The sequence below is a fragment of the Lactuca virosa genome, chromosome 8 (genome assembly GCF_052849685.1).
Source record: "Lactuca virosa cultivar CGN04683 chromosome 8, Lactuca_virosa_CGN04683_v6, whole genome shotgun sequence".
Classification (NCBI taxonomy): domain Eukaryota; kingdom Viridiplantae; phylum Streptophyta; class Magnoliopsida; order Asterales; family Asteraceae; genus Lactuca; species Lactuca virosa.
In genome coordinates this window covers 32950887-32971053 of record NC_136433.1, presented here as the reverse complement: position 1 = coordinate 32971053, position 20167 = coordinate 32950887, and the positions used below count along the sequence as shown (strand labels likewise).

Sequence of the window (20167 nt, the reverse complement as noted above, 5' to 3'; positions counted from 1 at the left end):
ACATTGTGTTGAACAAGCTACTGAGCTAGGAAGAGATGTGGGTCGATCAGATCCGAGAAATGCCCATGGAGGCTGATCTATTGCAGTAGTCTGAAGGTAAGCTTGCGGGCCGGAGGAGGGTTGCTGATGGACCGGTCCAGGTCTGTTGCCGAGGATACCGAATAGGTTGGGAGCTGATATGGTCCATGAGGGCTATTGGTTTTGGGTGGGAGATGGGGCAACCCACTGGTGGTGTGTCGACGATGCATCAGTCCAATGTTGCTGATTTGAGTTCGGTGGAGGGTAGAAGACCCACCCAACAGGTTGTTGGCGTGGGTTGTGGTACTGCTGGCGGCGGCGCTGCTGGTTGTGGCCACCACCACCCCGTCGATTGTTGAAGTTTCCACGAGAGGATCCCCCGCCACCCCCACAGTTCGAGCTTGAAGACCCAACATGAAGTAGGGACGGTGCTGAAGCATGATTTTCATGAGAAGGGTTGATTACACGAGTGTTGGAGAGGCGTGTTTCCTCCACAGCTAACATAGCCCGCATTTCAGAGAATGTGGGGAAAGGCTTGGTGAACCGTATAATACCAACGACATTATCATATTTACTTGGAAGCCCATTGAGAGCATGAAGAACCATGATTCTATCTTTAACCTTTTCACCAAGTCCCTCCAGGAGGTCTGCGATTTTCTTGACATTCTCACAGTAGTCATGGATAGATAGATCTCCCAAGTTTATGTTCCTTAATTCAGCTTCAAGTTACATGACAGTTGATTCGACATTTTCATAGAAGAGGGCGTGAAGATTCTGCCAGACCTTGCGTGCAGAGGCATTAGTGGAGTATGTAGATGAGATAAGCTTTTGAGAAATCGATCCAAAGATCCATAGTTTGACCACAAAATCAAGTTGTTGCCACTCCGGGTCAGTGGGAGGTTTGTTTGGTGGTTCGAATGTGTCATCTATGTGGTTAACAATGCCATATGCGATGCAGTGAGTCTGAAACAAGTCACTACAGGTTTCATAGTTGTGGGTTGAGAGGTCTAAGATGAGTGGAACGTAAACCGAAAGCACGATGGGTGGGTTTAGAGTTGCTGCATTCTCCATTGGTCATGAGAAGTGGACAGAAGGTAGAAGTGAAGAGGAGAAGGAAGGACATAATATGACGACAGAATGGAAAGATCGGCTAGGGTTTAATTCCCGATACGTTCTGATACCATGATGATTGGTATTTTCCCCATGAATCCAATAACATTAGAAAACGTATAAGTACAATATAAGGAGGGCCACTTGGGTCGAGATACACTGGGCTAACTAAATGGATACAATAATAACATACATACAAACATATATCTGCTAACAATTTCTAACTCTTAATTTGACACTACTAATCCCCTATTCTAGTAAAAGAGTGCATTTTTGCCACATGGCATCTCTACGGTCAAAAAAATTTCCAAGTGAACTCCCAAAAATGCCCTTAGGCCTTTAAAATCCGAATAAGCATGGATAATCAGAAATCGCATTTCAAATCCCTTAAAATACCAAATGATATTGCGTATAACCAGTAATAAAAAAATCTCAACAAATCAATAATCCCAATAAACCAAGAAGGAAAATTCTCTCTTTCTTTTAATTGTAATTAATGAATCTGTAACTATAAGTTTGGGTTCCTTGGGAGCTACCGAATGATAAAGGGGCATAATGAATTCTTGGAAGCACCGACTAGGCTTTATATGTTTTTTTAAGAATCTGTCGGTATCATTTAATATCATCATCAGGTATCATAATCTTAACGAAATTTAAGATCGATGGGTACGATTTTGGCTTCTTATACACCACAACCATCTCTTCTCCCGCCTCAATGTCGATCAGGTTCAATGTTGTCTCATTAATTTTAGTGAAGACCTTTTATCCAGTTACTCTTTTAAAAAATTATATATGATTCTGATCTGTTTTCTTTCAATGTTTATATTTTCTTTGGAATAAAAAGTCAACAGGTTCAGGTAAAGAAGAAACAATTTTTTCGCAATTTCATGACCATTATGCTATTTGGTGCAATTGATATGCAATATCCTTCACTCTGATACAATCTCCATTTCATTTTTTATGATGTGATAAATTTGTGTGTAACTTCTTTTACAAACATTTATTCTGTTTATACTTTGCAGTTCAAAGACAATGCATTACTTTTGGGAAGGATTCGGAAATTTCTTTTATTTATTTGTCAACACTTGATGCATTTGATTAATAAGTGTCATGATTTTTAAGATGTGTTATTGGCATTGACCGTGCACAATTTATCTGAAATTTTGTAGGAATTTAGACTGAAGCCAAATACCGATAGCTTTGTTCCATTACAGGAACCTTTAGGAAGTGCATCTCCAGTAGTTGAAGTTTTCTTCTACAAACCTTTTGTATTATTGTCTTTACAACCCTAAAGACAATCCTACTGTATACCTTTATTTTTCAACTTTCCTAGGATGGTCATGTTTAAAGGAAAAAATGAGCTTATCATGCTTTCCTGCTGCAATTAGTCTAAAAGTTACTTTCTATGAGTTTTATTTGCCAACAATGCTACATATAGATGACCAATGCTACCTTTATTTTTATTTTTTTATTTTTTTTGTAATGTGAAGAAATGAAAGTACAATGCTATTATAAACAAACAAGGAAAGCACGTTTCCATTTCTTGCTTAATAAATCATGCAAAAAAAAAGACTTTTTAAGACAATTTAGCGTTTTTTTTAATATCGAAGTGGTTGGTTTCTACAAAAATTGCCTATTGGGGAGACAATTTTCTCTCTTTATTTCATGATGAATAGGTGTTTGTTCCTTTTTTCTTATTCTGAAAAAGAATCATATTGCATGAGGATTTTGGTTTAAAAGGAATGAGATGGTTTTCCTATCCATCTCACTTATTACCACCTGGTGCCTGCCTGGTGCTTTCCTTCTTTCCAACATTAAACAACTTTGTTTATGAGTTTTCTTAGTTTTACATAGTCTAAAGATAAAACAAACAAAAAGACATGGTTTGATGGGTACAATCAAAAGTCAAGATTTTTTATTGTATGATATATGGTTATTTTAAAAATCAAAGTTTTTTTAGGAATCCTTTTTTGGTATGTCAGGTCAGTCTGCCACAAAGTTTTCTACACATATACACATTTCTATAAACATGGAGACTTTTATGGTATTTTTCTTCAATGTATATTCACATTACAACTAAATAATGTAAAATGAGAGAGTGGGCTATACGAATGAAGGAATTTATTTTTATATACATTGGTTTATCTTCTTTTCATTGTTGTAGGAACTTAAGAGTATATAATTGTGTATTTTTTAACTTTTATATATATATATATATATATATATATATATATATATATATATATATATATATATATATATATATATATATACTCTTTCATTTTTATTTTAATCTTGACATTTATTTATTTTGATGTATTATGATGTACTGTATTTGTTATTGAAAGTTAACTTGGCATTCCTAAAAAATGAATATTTATATGAATATTTAAAAACTAAAACTATCAGTTGCTTCTATTCTTGAGGTCACTGTTCAAAGGCCATATGAGAAGTATATAATAATTATTAATAATTATTATAGCATCATCAAAATAAAAGGAAATAAAACTATTTGTTTGTTGATCCAAATCACGACCTCCTAAAAATGACCTCCTAAAAATGAGAAATTAAAAAAAAATCGAAGGCCAAATAAAAAGTATATAGTAATTAATAATAATTATTTTAGCATCAAAGTAAAAGGAAATAAAACTATTTGTTGGTTAATCCAAATTACCAGATACATATTTTCTTTTTATATCAATAGAAGTTCAAGCCGATGGATAAATTAGCTCTAGATTAACCATCAAGGACTCATCTTACTGGTATATTAATATTCATGAAATGTTCCTTTTTCTATTCTCTAAAATTAACAATCACATTTTCTTGATGCGAAAATATAATTATTATAAGATATATTATTCATAATGAGAAATATGAAACAAATAGTAAATCACAAAATTAGTCGAAATGAGGAAAACTTTTAACAAAACAATCATTTTTTTTAAACTTTTACACAAACAATCATATTTTTGCAGGCAATATAACATAAATGTCCTACAAACTTTCTAGGGTTAGTCCTTTTAGTCCTTAAACTATTTTCGTGGCTTTATGAGGGAACAAAGTCGTTTTTGTCGCGTCCATTACATCCTTTTGGCCAAAGTGAATGGGTCATCCAGTTACCCTTTTGACTAATTGATATTTGTTAACCAATATTCCCACATTGACTTTGAATTTTCCCATAACCTTGGACCGACATCTTTCTCTCTCAAATTCTTCCGTCGCCATCTAGATCATCACTTCCGTTCTACATCTGGGTTTTAAGAATCAGATGTGGTTATTAGTTTTAATCCACAAACATGTAAAAAAGTGAAAGAATATTCGGTGTTGGGTAAGTTATACAAGTATGACTTTGATGATTCAGATATGATAGACCTCGAAGGACAACTTGAGATATTTTATCACTCTTGCATCAAAGATGAGCGCTTCACTAGTTTGAAAGGAATTTCCGACCTTTCTCGTTTGATGGTTAGTACGGGAAGCATCGGTCTTATCCTTTGGTTTATAAGCTTTTAAAGTTGGCTTTGATATTACCCGTAGCGACCACAAGTGTAGAATGATGTTTTTCAAAGATGAAGCTCTTGAAGACCGACTTGCGTAACAAAATTGGCGATGAATTTTTGAACGACGCATTGCTTTGTAATGTCGAGACGGAAGCACTTGCGAAAGTTGAGAATGAAAAAGTAATGAAGCGGTTTCAAAAGATGTCTGCACGAAGAGGACAAATTTAAATTATAATAGATCTATGTTATATTATGTTTAACCAGAAAAAAAAATTGTATTAGATGTTTTATATTATGTTTGACCGAATTTTTTTTTAATGTTCTATATTATGTTTGACCGGGAAATTTTTTTTGTGCAACCCCTACTACTAATTCATGCGTCCGCCCCTGGTTGCAAGGAGGATCTCGCAACTATCCACCGTCACGCCAACTATTCGCCGGTTGAGGCTCACCGCCGATAACCAACCGGTCATTGTCGAAGTGGTGGTAATAAAGCAGATGCTTTCCAAAATGTGGACCGTCCATTTACTGGTTCCTTCCATCCTTGTTTTGTCTAGAATCGTGTCTACCAATCACCTTCACCATGTTCATCTTTCACCTTCAAAATATCAATTGTGCTTTCAATCAAAAAGCTTTCTAATTTGCCTCTGTTCCATTCATAAAAGGTTTCAGCTAATTTTGTGTTGCTTAACCCACCAACAATTTTCAGAACATCATAAGCTTCAGAAATCAATTGCATATCACCATATATGATTCCATTATGCACCATTTGAATGAAATTACCAACCTACCTTCTCCAATTGAGAGTGAATTTGGTTCATTTCTCAATTCGTTTTTTATGTTTCTGCAATAGAAATTGTTGGGTTTCTGATGTAATTTCTCAAAGCTTGCATTTTTCTCCCTGTTTCTTACATTCATGTTATCATTTTTACCCTTTCATTCTTGGTTACCACGTGACGAGGCTTCCTGAACATAATGTTGGATCATAACCACAGTTTTAGCAAAATTTCCAGTACCCAGGCTTGACAAGTAAAATCTGATTTCATCATGAAAATGTAATAAAACAAGAATCATTATGTAGGAGATGGACATCGAGACAGAAAGTAGGAAAAATAACCCAAACAATAGCCGAACAAGATGAAAAAATAGCTGAAAAAGAAACATTGAAAGATAACAAGAGGTGGAAAACAATCGATGAACCCAAACAACAAACTATTAGAAACATGAACAAAAAACACGGTTCGGTAAACCTTGAACTCAGTGGTTTCGATTTCAACAGAAAGCAACAAAAAAGAAAAAGAAGAACGAAAGCAATGAAAAAAAAGGATGAATGAAAGCAGAAATTGAAGAACGAACCTATAGTTGTCGGGTGCTAGGTCTCCGGCCGGTGGCTTCACAGGGGCGATGGCAGCCATTGCCGTCTAATGGAAATCGATTTTGAGAAAGTCAAAATGTGATTTTGACTTTTAAATGGAAAAGAGATGATGTGTCCATGAAACCTGCTAAAATAGGTTAGATGGACTAAAAAAAACAGGTTGCTTCTAACCTTATGCTCCTATAAAGACACGAAATTAGTTTAGGGACTTAAAAGGTCAACCCTTGAAAGTTCGTAGGACATTTATGTCATTTTCCCTATTTTTGCAATAGACTAATTTAAAAATAAGTTTTTATTTTGAAATTTCTTTTTCTTTTATAAGCACCATTTTATTTTCTCTAACTTAAAAGAATATATTTAATATGAAATGGTTCTTTATTTGATATGAAAATGTTAGTGTTAGTACGACATTCATAATTTTTTACCGAAACATTTTTTTGAAGTACTATTGTTGTTGTATGTTCAATTTCTAGATGAGGAAGCTTTTAGAAATTTGTATACAATTTACAGATTTTAATTTTTAATATTATTTTTTACATAATTTTAGTAAATCACACTTCATTCATAATTTTAATTTGTAATTTATTGTGTTGCGTTATGTATGTTTATTATATTACCATCATTTTATATTTTCAAGATTGATTGTGTTTTTACTCTATTCAAATTTATATTGCATTGTATAAAATCATTATTTTATCAAATATCTACACATATTAAACATAGATCGGATATTCATAACGATGTATATATTAATTTTAACTAATTATTATATAAAGTTTAGAAAACAAGAATGCAAAAAAAAAAAAAAAAAAAAAAAACCAAAATAATTATTTGATTAATTGGAAAATCACTCAAAACCAATGTTTACAATCTGTTCTCATAATCATAAACTCGATTATGAACATGTATATATATAGCCTAACAAACCAACCTGTATTAGATTAGGAAACTTATGACCAACTTGCCATAAACTAGACTTGCCATAAACTAGATTCCTTGGTCTCAAAGTCTTCATCGACTTAAGATTCCAACAATCACCCCCGAATCTCTAAGTCCTTCTAGAGAATTCTTCAACTCTGATCAACATCCTATTCTCTTTTCACCACCCCGACCTCTTTAATCAAGCTTGTTCCGAGAGCACTTTTTCACCGAACAGCTAGACAAGGTCACAGCCACCTTTACCGTCTTCCGTCACCCGCAAAACGAACCAAATCAAAGCCACCCGCTTTGACGTCTTCCCGTCCGTTTATGCCACGTCTCCGGTTAGTCTCTCTCTACCTTAGAACAAGCCCGATCAAGAAAAATCGGGGCTGCTGTTGAGATGCTTCAACTTGCGCTCAAAAACAATCCACACCCCCTTAAACCGAACCCAGTTCCCGTTGCGTCTGCCCCACATCGAAAGACTACAGTTTTCTTGAAACCGACTCTCAAACCGACACCGTCTTCACCTCGCTCTGATACCAATTAAAGTTTAGAAAACAAGAATGCAAAACAAAATAACCAAAATAACTATTTGATTAATTGGAAAATCACTCAAAACCAATGTTTACAATCTGTTCTCATAATCATAAACTCGATTATGAACATGTATATATATAGCCTAACAAACCAACTTGTATTAGAATAGGAAACTTATGACCAACTTGTCATAAATTAGACTTGTCATAAACTAGATTGATTGGTCTTCAAGTCCTCGTCGATTTAGGATTCCAACATTATAAACTTATAGACAAAACTTCTATATTTTAAAATTATTAACTTTTTGCAAATATTTGATTATTTATTACTATTAAAATATCAATAATGTTTTTCTTTTTCATCTGTGGTTTCCACCTTCCACGGGTATTAACCTAATCCAATCCATAAATTTGTGATGATGATTAATACTCAACTCAACGTGGCCTCTCTCAAAATTCGAAATCGCTGAACAATAACACATGTTAATCTAGATCCACTAATGTTGTTTTCAAAAGAATTGGTTTTGTCATCCAGAAAGGGCTAGCGGCGCAGCTTGTTGCCCGTTTGCCTTCAATCAATATGTATTGAACTATATAACTTATAAATATACAACATACAGCAGAAAAGTCGCTTTCGCTTGGTCATGCATGAGTAACAAAACAAAGTGATAGAAACTAACCTCCCTCAGAAGCTATACATTTCCCGTAGAAAAGGGGCACCATTCTATTTTGACCCGTGTAATCAAAATTTTCCGTACATAATATTCCCACCTAGAGACACGGTACAAGGTTTTAGACCCATTATTTCACAATTTGGTCGTATCTCCATTGACCGACTTATCAAAAGGCATTGCATATATATGAATAGTTTGATTTCAATGAGAAACTGTCGTACAAGTGGATTAAGCTGTAAAAATAATTTTCTTATGGTTAGTGACTATATGTGTACACGGGAGGCATACACCGGACATAATGCATTATCTCATGATCAAGTCTTTAACCCGAATAAACGTATAGTTGTACGTGGTAGCCTCTTGATTTCGAGTGAGTGGTCCATGCATGTGTTTTGGAATAATTCTTTCTCTCTCAACTTATTGTATATATATAGCAGATAAAACACAACCTTTTGGCATCAATCATCACAGCCATGAAGGCTCTCACACTTGTAACATTTTCTTTTTATTCATCTTGCCTTTGGTTACTCTTTGCTTCATCACTTTGCACCTTGTGTTCCTGTAATCAGAACTCAGATCATATACAATGTATATCCAACGAACGACTTGCTCTTATCCAGTTCAAGAACAACCTGGTAGATCATTCCAACCGCCTCTCTTCTTGGTCCGGTGACAACTGTTGCAGTTGGTCCGGTGTAGTCTGTGATAACTTCACCCACCATGTTCAGGAGCTTCGCCTTCGTGGACCTGATGATGATGAACGTGAAGAAGCAACAAAACAAATGTTAGGAGGAATCATAAGTCCTTCTTTGATCAAGTTGGAACAACTTCAATACCTAGACTTGAGTTGCAACGATTTTGAATTCAGTCCAATTCCATCATTCATTGGCTCTTTTCAGAATCTGAGATATCTTAACATCTCAATGTCGCAATTCGGTGGGGAAATTCCTCACCAGCTTGGGAATCTTTCGGAGTTGCTTGTTCTTGATCTTCATGACGATCCTATGCTCGGTAATCTTCAATCAGAGAATTTAAAATGGATAGAGATGAATCTGAAGCGCTTGCAATACATGGATATGAGTGGCATCAACCTCACCGGAGCTTCAGATCACTGGTTTCAGGCGATCAACTCTCTACCTTCTTTGCAAGAACTGCACTTTTGTTCATGTGGCTTATCTCAAATTCCTAGTGACCCAACCAGAGTTAGTTTTACTTCCATTAACGTCTTAGATCTTTCGTATAACAACTTCAACGGTTTGTTGCCTGGGTGGGTTTTCAGTCTTCATGATTTAGTTTCGTTAGATCTTACTGGTTGCTTTATTGGTGGTCTAAATCCTGGAACTCGTGGTGGTTTCAATAGTATGCCTTCTTTGACGACTCTTCGTGTTTTCGGTAACAATTTTGTTAATTCTTCTTCCATACTAAACAGCTTGCCTAGCTTAAGTAATCTCCATTATCTTGATGCTGGTAACTGCAATCTTACTGATCCCATTCTTTGCAACCTTCAAATCACGTCTTCGAATATTGTTCATCTTGACTTATCAAACAATCAAATCGTTGAGGTGATACCTAAATCTTTAGGTAATCTTTGCAATTTGACAATCCTTGATTTGCAGTATAACAATTTTTTCGGTGATGTGTCTGAGCTTCTTGAAAGATTTTGTGAATGTGAGTCACCTAAACTGGAGCTGTTATCCTTACGTGGCAATTATCTCACTGGTCGACTGCCAGAAAAGATAGGAAGATTGAAGAATCTGGTCAGCATTGATATTGCATACAATAGGTTAACAGGAATTCTTCCACGTTCTTTAGGAAGTTTGTCACTATTGCAGACATTGCAGCTTAATACAAATCAATTGGAGGGTTGGATTCCAGATTCAGTTGGTGATCTATCCTCCCTGAAATTTTTTGATCTTTCGTATAACAAGTTGAATGGAAGTCTTCCTAAAAGTATTGGAAAACTTGGGAAGTTGAGTTTTCTGACTCTTCATCACAATTCATTAACAGGTATTGTGACCGAAGACCATTTCGCGAATCTAACAGATTTGGACACTTTGTGGGTGGGGGACAATAAGTTATCGTTTGACTTAGTCAACACCTGGATTCCACCTTTTCAACTCAATGTGCTGGGTTTAGGTTCTTGCAATTTGGGCCCACTTTTTCCTTTGTGGGTTCAATCGCAAACAAGCTTGGAACAATTGGATTTAGCAAACGCAAACATATCAGACACCATCCCGAATTGGATCTGGAGTAGTTTCTCTTCTCTAACGTTCTTGAACATATCCCATAATAACATTGTCGGAAAATTGGGAGATGTTAGTGTTCTTCCACCAGGAGCAGTATTAGATCTAAGCTCAAACCATTTCTCTGGGGGATTACCTCGTAATTTCAATAAACCTGACTTGGATTTCCTGGATCTTTCATACAATAATCTTTCCGGGTCTCTTGATCAGTTCTTGTGTGATGGCATTCAAGAATCGCGACAACTAAGAGTTCTTAATCTAGCGAACAATAACATGTCAGGTGGTCTCCCAAATTGTTGGATGAATTGGGAATCTTTAGTAATCTTGAGCCTAGAGAAAAACAAGTTATCTGGTAAAATCCATCATCTTTGGGAAATATTCCTACCCTGGAATCACTAGACATGGGAAATAACAAGTTGTCGAATGAAATACCAATGTCTTTATTGAATTCCAAAAGCCTGTTGATTGTTGAGCTTGCCGAAAATGAACTCACTGGGAGAATACCGACATCAATAGGAAGAAATGATGCAAGTTTAAAAATTCTCAGTCTTCGTTCCAACAGATGAGAAGGTGAAATCCCGAGTGAATTGTTAGGAATTGAGACAGGGTACACGCAGCGGAAACACTATCACACACTCACAAACGAAACGAGAAAATAAAGCAATAAAGAACACAAAGATTTTACGTGGTTCGGATTCGACGTCCACGGGCTGCAACTAGAGAATTTTATTAAAACTCACAAGATTACAATTGGCTTGACGCTCTACACTTGATGTTCTCTCAAGTTTTTGCACACAAAATATGCAAAACATACATGCATATATATAGGTATATTTGTGAGCCGCAATTTGCACAAGATTGCCGCATAGTTTGAAAAAATAATTCTCATGGATGTGTTTGACAATTTTTTCCACCGTCCAATTATTTGCCGTCCAAAACTTTGACAGTCCAACAAATGAATTCAAAAGGTGTGCTCCATAATTGCATCGTCCATTTCATATTCAATTGTTTAATATTTCCAAGTTTCATTTATGGCCCTTGAACTTTTAGGAACTTGTCAATTTGTTCAAGACTCCATAAATCTTAACAATCTCCCACTTGGAGACTTGAACAAATTAGTCTTTCTCCGCCATTCAACTCTCAATTACTCCAGTAATCTTAAAAAACAACCAAGTCCTTCAAGCTTCCAGTTTCAAAGAACAAGCTAAAACTTAGTCTGATTTCTCTAATTGCAGCCGCCCCTCATCTTCAAGTACTAGAAGGGCCAGTTGAAGCTCCCACTAGCTCCAACTCAGTCGTGGCTAATCCCACCACCGACTCATCCTCTGTCTCAACCGGTTTGGACACTCCACCAGATCCAGAGATACACCGAGGACCACTAACACTCTCCAAACTTTGCAAACTTCCAACAAGAGAGAATTTTCCAGTCTTAGTCTTCAAAACCCAACGGCTCTTTGTAACTGTACCCGGGACACACCCCGTGCTCCCACTGTCACAGAATCCCCTGAATGGTTTAGAATTTCCGACTCGTTCAGCTAACATCCCCTTGGCTCCAGAATTCATGTTTGCAAAATGAACTCTCTTAGCAGTAGATTTAGCGAACCAGATTTTGTTTTGCTTAATCGGGATGGTCATACTTCCCTCAGCAGGTACCTCAACCATATACAATGACCCACGCTTCAAACCTTGAGCAATCACCGAATTACCATTGACCACCATCCATTTACCACCACCAAACCTTACTTCCAGTCCTTGTTTATCCAGCTGACCAACAGAAATCAATTTTTTCTTCAGCTCCGGAATAACCCTGACATTCTTCAGGCTCCATGTAGTTCCTAATGAAGTAACTAGATCAATATCTCCCATGCCCGTTACTTGAAGCATCTCGTCATTTGCCAATCGTACCTTCCCAAAATCTCCTTCTTTTAGATTCACCATCGTTTCCCCGTTGTCCATGGCGTGAAACGAAGCCCCTGAATCCATGACCCAAGAGTCCACAGAACTTTCCATACTGAGTATCAGTGCATCATCCTCAGACACACTTTCAGCACCAGCAATGTTTAATTCTTTCTTTGGACATTGACTCTTAACATGTCCCACTTCTTGACAGTTCCAACATTTCACATTCTTCAAAGTTCTAGAAGAACTTTTTCCCCGACTCCCACTGCTCCCACTATTCCTGCTATTCCCTCTACCTCTTCCGACATTTAATAAATCAGAAGAGGAAGATCCACCTTGATTCTTGCGTCTGATATCCTCGCCTAGAACCAAATCTCTAACCCCTTCAAAAGTCATACCACTGGTCCCCACGGAACTTGTAACAGCAGTAACTGTTCCGGACCAGCTATCAGGTAGAGAAGCTAGTAGCAGCGAAGCTTGAGTCTCATTATCAAATTTAATTCCCACAGATGATAATCTGGACAGAATTGAATTTAGATTGTTAATGTGAACCGTAACTGAGCCTTCCTCATTCATCCTTGTAGTGAACAGCTCCTTCATCAAGAACACCTTGTTAGCCGCCGATGGTTTCTCATACATATTTGACAGAGCATCCATCATACCACGCGTCGTGGTTTCATTCATGATGTTAAAAGCAACGCTCTTCGTCAACGACAATGTAATAACCGCCTTGGCTTTCTTGTCCTTTGAGTTCCACGCATCTTCAACAGCTTTTTCCATTTTCTCCGGTTTGTCTCCGAGTACCATGTCCAAGTCTTTCTGACATAACAATGCTTCTAATTGCATTTTCCACCAGCTAAAGTCAGAACCGTTGAACTTCTCGATTACAACCTTGTCTTCAGCCATTACAACAAACAAGAGACAAATCTTTTTATAGTACTTTTTGTGTGACAGAAAACACGATCACGCCTTTTAAAACCGAAACAACGACACCGATCGTACAGTACCCTCTCGAAGAATAATATTGTATACTAGAATATAAATCTGTCGTACACAAAACGGTCAACCTTGTTTCTGATGTGGCAGATCAAACTAAGCCGCAACCACAGAACATAATTCAAGATACGACCTCCTTTAACCTTGCTCTGATACCAATTGTTAAGAATTGAGACAGGGTACACGCAGCGGAAACACTATCACACACTCACAAACGAAACGAGAAAATAAAGCAATAAAGAACACAAAGATTTTACGTGGTTCGGATTCGGTGTAAATCCTACGTCCACGGGCTGCAACTAGAGAATTTTATTAAAACTCACAAGATTACAATTGGCTTGACACTCTACACTTGATGTTCTCTCAAGTTTTTGCACACAAAATATGCAAAACATACATGCACATATATATATAGGTATATTTGTGAGCCGCAATTTGCACAAGATTGCCGCATAGTTTGAAAAAATAATTCTCATGCATGTGTTTGACAATTTTTTCCACCGTCCAATTATTTGCCGTCCAAAACTTTGACAGTCCAACAAATGAATTCAAAAGGTGTGCTCCATAATTGCATCGTCCATTTCATATTCAATTGTTTAATATTTCCAAGTTTCATTTATGGCCCTTGAACTTTTAGGAACTTGTCAATTTGTTCAAGACTCCATAAATTTTAACATGAATTATGTCGTCTCACTTCTATACAAATCTTGGATCTTGCTGATAACAATCTTTCTGGCTACCTACCGAAATGCTTTACAAACTTCAGTGTCATTTCTGGAAAAGAAACGTCCAGTCCGATTGTTCTTTACGATGCTCTTTTCCAGAATCAACTTCTAGGCAGTGCCACATTGGTGACAAAGGGACGAGTTTCTTCATATAGCACCATTCTTTATCTAGTGACAACATTAGACCTTTCGGATAACAAGTTTTCTGGTTCGATTCCTGATGAACTTATGGCACTTTCAGGGCTACGCTACCTGAATCTTTCTCAAAATCAATTAACAGGAAACATTCCCAACACTTTCGATGAAATGAGAGAGCTCGAATCTTTGGATTTGTCTATGAACCATCTTGATGGAAATATTCCTTTGAGCTTGGCTGGGTTAACTGCTCTGAGTTTGTTGAACGTATCATACAACAATCTTAAAGGAACAATCCCGATAGGGCGTCAACTTCAAACCTTCAATGAATTTAGTTTCATTGGAAATCATGCACTTTGTGGGGCTCCTCTTCCAGGGTGTCGACAAAAAACCGATGATACCAAAGGAGCTAATGATGATCATGGCGAACCTATGGCACTGATTGGATCCTAGTGATATGTATGATCGTTGGATTGGCTGTTGGTTTCTAGATCACAATTGGCACGTTGATTGTAAGCAAATGATGTAGAGATGCATATTATCATTTTCTAGACGAAATGGGGATCAAGCTCGCAAATTTCATTCTTCTCGTATCCATGTATGTAAGTCATATCCCATAATTGTAGTTTTTCACTTGAATTCTATGTTACAGATTACGAGTAAAATTACTGGTTACTTTCTAGGTTTTGAAATACAAACAAAAGTAAATGTATACTCTCAAAGATTATATCTGTATATTTCTTAAAATTATATTCATGTAAATATGATGAAAACAGAAGTTTAGAAACTTTACACGTAAAAGTGTTTTGGGAGGAATAATAAACCGGAAGAAAAAGAAAGATATAGCCATATTTATATAAGGTTTTTCGTAAAGTCATCCAATATTTCCACTTTTTATAACATAACTATTATCACTTAACTCATTAATTGTTATTTGTTTAGAAATTGGTCATTTTTAAGTAATTTTTTTTTACTATTCCTCCTTATTACAACTTACGACAATTATTTTTGAAAATTTCTCATTTATCAATCTAACACTTCAATTTATAATATGGAGCATATTGAAGACATTGCCGAAGAATTATGGACAAATGGGAACATGACGAATGAGGCCAAAAGAAGATCAACTTAAAACGGATGTAATTTTTGATCTGTAAGAAATTTGAAGTCCATCAAACTTCACTGTATAGGCCTCTAAATTTCAAAAAAAAATTTTTTTGTCAATTTTCGTGCAACTTCTGTTTTTATTTATTATGTTTTAATGTCAATTTCACTTTTCCAAAATTTGGCACACCTGTCAAATGTCAAATTTAGATTCATCTATATAAAAAAAAAAGTACAATAAGCCTTTTATAGGCATCTTGAATTCAATAATAAAAGTTCTCTTGAACATTTAGTTGTTCTTGCTTTTGTCTTGCATCAATTTTATGCTATAATTTTTTTGTGTGTTACGAAATTGGGGTTTTAAGATCCCAACAACAAAAAGAACTTCACTTTTGGTGGAGGTCATACAAAAAAGCCAAGTCTGTAGCAAATAATAATTTTGTAGTGTGTCCGTACGGAATTGACAGTAATCTTGTTGAAAGTGAAACTTTTTTGTAATAATCGATGAAATGACTTAGGTGGCGTTAGGTTTGCAGAATGTTTTTGAAGGAATTAGAATCTGTTAAGGAATTGGAATTTGCCAGGAATTGCAATCCAATTCTATATTCTGTTTGGTTGGTTTGAATCCAATTCCATATTATGTTTGATTGGTAGAAAATAGAACTAAAATAATATGAAATGAAAAAATTGCCTTTATTATTATTATTTTTTTGCTTATTTTTACTTTTTTAATAGCTTATATGTAAAAGTATATTATATAAATTATAAAATTAGTAAATGATGGTGATGGTGGCAGTGAGGTTGACGGTGACAATAGTGGTGATGATGGCGACAGAGGTGATGGTGGGTAGTGGTGGAGGTGATGACGGTGGTGGCGGTAGTAGTTGTGATGGTGATTGTGATGGTGGCGGTCATGAGCAGTGGCGGAGGTGGCAATGGTGGTAATAACGGTGGTGGTGATGAATGTGGTGGCGAAGGTGTTGGTGGTGGTGGCGGAGGTGATGGCGGTGGTGGTGGAAATGATGGTATAGTCATGGTGGCGAGTGGTGGTGGAGGTGGAAGGTAGTGTGGTGGTATAGGTGGTGACGGTGGTGGTGGTGGGTGGTTGTGGCGGTGGTGGGTGGTGGTAGAGGTGGTGGTAGAGGTGGTGTGTATCGGGTGGTGACGACGGTGATATGTGGTAGTGGAGGTAGTGGTGGTTGTGGCGGAGGTGGTGATAGCTGTGGCAGTGGTCAATGGTGGTGGAGGTGACGGTGCTAGTGGGTGGAGGGTGGTGGTAGCAGAGTTACCAATGGTGGTGATGGTTGGTGGCAGTGAAGGTGATGATGGGTGGCGGTGGAGGTGGTGTGTAGCGGTGGTGATAGGTGGTGGTGGCGACAGAGGGGTTTCATATGTAGTGTTAAAAGTAAAATGGGTAATATGGTAACATTCAACATTCTCACTTGAAAAGAATTTTAATTCCTTAAGTTTTTGGATGAAATTTATTTTCCCTCATTGAGGAAAATTTGACTCATTTAGGAACCCAATTCCTTTTGAAAGTTTGAACGAAACAAAGGAAAGTGATGAAATTAAATTCCAATTCCTTCTAATTCCAATGGATTCTAGTGAACCAAACGACACGTTAGAATATGGATGAATTTTTCTTTTTATCTTAAAATAAAATTTTAGTCTTTAGACATTTGATTAGTTTAGAACATTTTCTTTTTAGTATTTATAAGAAGATAATTTCGTGAAACTTCCAAGGTAAAAATATAATAACCTAGGGTTCATTTATGTAGGTTTAGGAAGCGTGGGGACCAAGTTACCCCTAACTCGGCCGAGTCAAAATTACCCATGAGAGAGACTCGACTGAGTCAACTCACCTAAAGACCAAAAATGTAGTTTTTATTGATCTTTTAACCACTTTGACCTTGACTCAATCGAGTCAAATTCAAGGCAAAGTTTGACTCAACCGAGTCAAAATTATCGAGTGCCGAAACATGTATTTTGACAAACTCTCGATCGAGCCAAAATACAAGCATCACATGACTTAATCGTTTTATCTTCTGTAAAAGTCAAAATCTTCAAAAAATTCAACTTTTGCATATCAACTCTGTAACGCCCAAAATTCAAGCCAATTTAAAACTTTTTAAACAACCCAAAAACCATTAGTTATTACAAACGTGTTTTCAAAATGTATAATATCAGAGTATCCCAGAAACATGAACATAACTATGAGGAGTTGTACGATCACACATTCGCCTTGCCACGATCCCCTGAAGTACCTGAAACAATAAACTGAAACTGTAAGCCCGAGAGCTTAGTGAGTTCCCCCAAAATACCGATGCACCACACATAACACATATATAAACAACAGCATGTAATGGGTCCACAGCTTTACAGACTGGATTACCCCTGGGCCCACAGTGTGAGTCTGGATTGCCTACTGGGCCCACAGCTCACATCTGGATTGCCACCGAGCCCACAGTACGAGTCTCCCTCAGCTCGTATCTGGAATGCTCCCGAGCCCACAGTATCAGTCTGGCATGCCCCACCTAGCCCTCAGCTCGTATCTGGAATGCTCCCGGGTTTGTTGGTTGCCGCACGGAGCAGTATCACCTCAACCCACCCCACATAATATGTCGACATATAACAGATAAGTATGCATACAGATAAACAGACAATATCACAGGTGGTCCTACAGACCTACCCTCTAGCATGCAACACTAACTCATATTCGACCTCTAATACTGCTAAAATAACATAACCAATGGGCCGACCTTGGTGCCTTAGACCCCTTAGTATAGTGAGGATAACTCACCTCACAACTGTCGTCTGAAACTAGAAAGCTCAACTCCCGGATCACCACCACAAACTCCACAACCTATATCCGACACATCACAAAGTTCATAGGTTTCCAAGATACTTCCAGAAGTCCAATAGTCAAACCTTGTCCAAAGTCCAAGTCAACTTTCAAGGTCAACAGTCCATGTTGACCTCAACTCCTCGAGTACCCTTAGCTACTCGTCGAGTTCCTGGTGTCAGTGGCCGTAACCCCTTGGCCAACCCGCCGAGTTTTTCCTTTACAACTCGCTGAGTTCATATGTGTCCGAAGGTTGGGAAAACCCTAACCGACTCGTCGAGTCATTCGACTGACTTGTCGAGTCCAAGGCAATCTTCATCGGACTCGCCGAGTTGTTCATCCAACGCGTCGAGTACAGGACCATCTTCATGTGGCTCGTCGAGTTGACTATGCAACTCGCCGAGTCTCTTCAGACCTTCATCCATACAGGTACTTTTTAAGCCATGCATCGGCTCCATATTGCAGATCCAAGCTTTTAAGGCATGTTTATCACGTAAAGTTGCAAACTTTACGTGCATGCAAGGCCCTAGAGACTCTAAATGACCAATCTAAGCTTCTAATGGAGCTTTACCCCTTAGGAGAGTCTCATTCTTGCAAAATCTGGAAACTTTATGGACTTAGAGACCCAAGAGAGTTCAGATCTAAGATTGCAACCTCAGATCTTAGCTCAAACGTAAGAAACGCTTCCTAATAAGCTAGAAAAGCCCTAAAATCCACCCAAAATAGATCTAGAATGAAAAGGGGGTTAGGATAACAACTTAATACCTTCCAAAAGATGCCCACTTGTAAGTCCCTAATCTGCTTGTGTATCAATCAGATCCGATTGATGGTGCGGAATCCCAATCAAACGGATGATGTCAGATCAAAATAGAAGAGAAGGAGAAGAAGAAGATGATGAATCTATGTATGAATTGATATGAATGAAGATCCGGATACAAGATTCACACACACTAACACACACTCTCTTTTCTCTCTCTCTAGAACACCTTCAAAATGCACACACTTAAGCTCCTCTATTCTATTCTTCACATGCACTCCTCACCCTATATATATATGGACCTAAGGCCAAGCCCAAAATACAAATAATCCAATGCTCGGTCCAAGCTACAATTAATCCTATACTATTTTCGGCCCAAATAATAAAAACAATAAATGCTTAGAAAAGCAAAGTATAAACCATATTTTTTGACCCAACAATCTCCCCCTTGGTTTATAGCTTTCTTTTCTAAATGATCCAACAAGCCCCCCTAAAAAGTAGCTGGCTTTTCTTGTTAATCTTCATTGGGAGCTTTGGCTTCAGCTTTAATCTTCAGTTTCTTCACAGCTTCAAGATGAACATGATGAATCTTCAATAAACGACTTCATCTTGAGCACTTGGGCTTTTCTTCAGAATTTGGCATTGAACGCACGTTGGGTGAGGAGGCTTGATGTACTGATTCTTGAAAGATAGCGCTTTCAGCTTGAGAATCTTCAGAGAGAACATCAGAGAGAACAAATCTTTTGGATCACTTCAGCAGGTACAAAGATAGCAGCAGACTGATTGAGGAGGCTTCAATGCAATCCGTCACATAATCTTCAATTTCAGCTTCACCTTGCTTCTGGGGTTGAAAGATTGAATGTCGAAAGAATAATCTTCATTTCTTGCTCCTTCGAATGAGAATTCTTCAATGATCACGGATCCTTGGCTCAGAAATCTTCGACACAAACTCCATAAGTTTCATCTTCACCTGAATTCACTTTTCAAGACAAAACAAAACTAAAAGAAAACTTAACACACAAATTAAAACAGAAACAAAAATATTTTTGGATTTTTCATATTTTCTGAAAAAGAAATAAAACTATTTTTTTTTTTGGATTTTTTTTTTCTGATTTTTGTTTGGTTTTTAAAATTTTTAATTATCCCCTACTATTTAAATTAGAAGAAACTATGAACAAATTTAACAAAAATAAAATGATATCTAACTTTAAGAGTGATTTGGGATCAAAGTTTTTAGACAGCCTTTATCCGTTTATCAGTACCTCTCCCTTCATGAATAGATCTGGTCAATCGCCGGTATTGTGGTCCACTTAAACACGAGAGATTGTGACA

General features: G+C 37.1%; 1 pseudogene; it reads left to right on the top strand.

Annotated features, from left to right (window-relative positions):
- The first annotated feature begins 8607 nt into the window (after positions 1 to 8607).
- LOC145130222 (receptor-like protein EIX2) lies at positions 8608 to 16087 on the top strand (annotated as a pseudogene).
- Positions 16088 to 20167: the final 4080 nt, after the last annotated feature.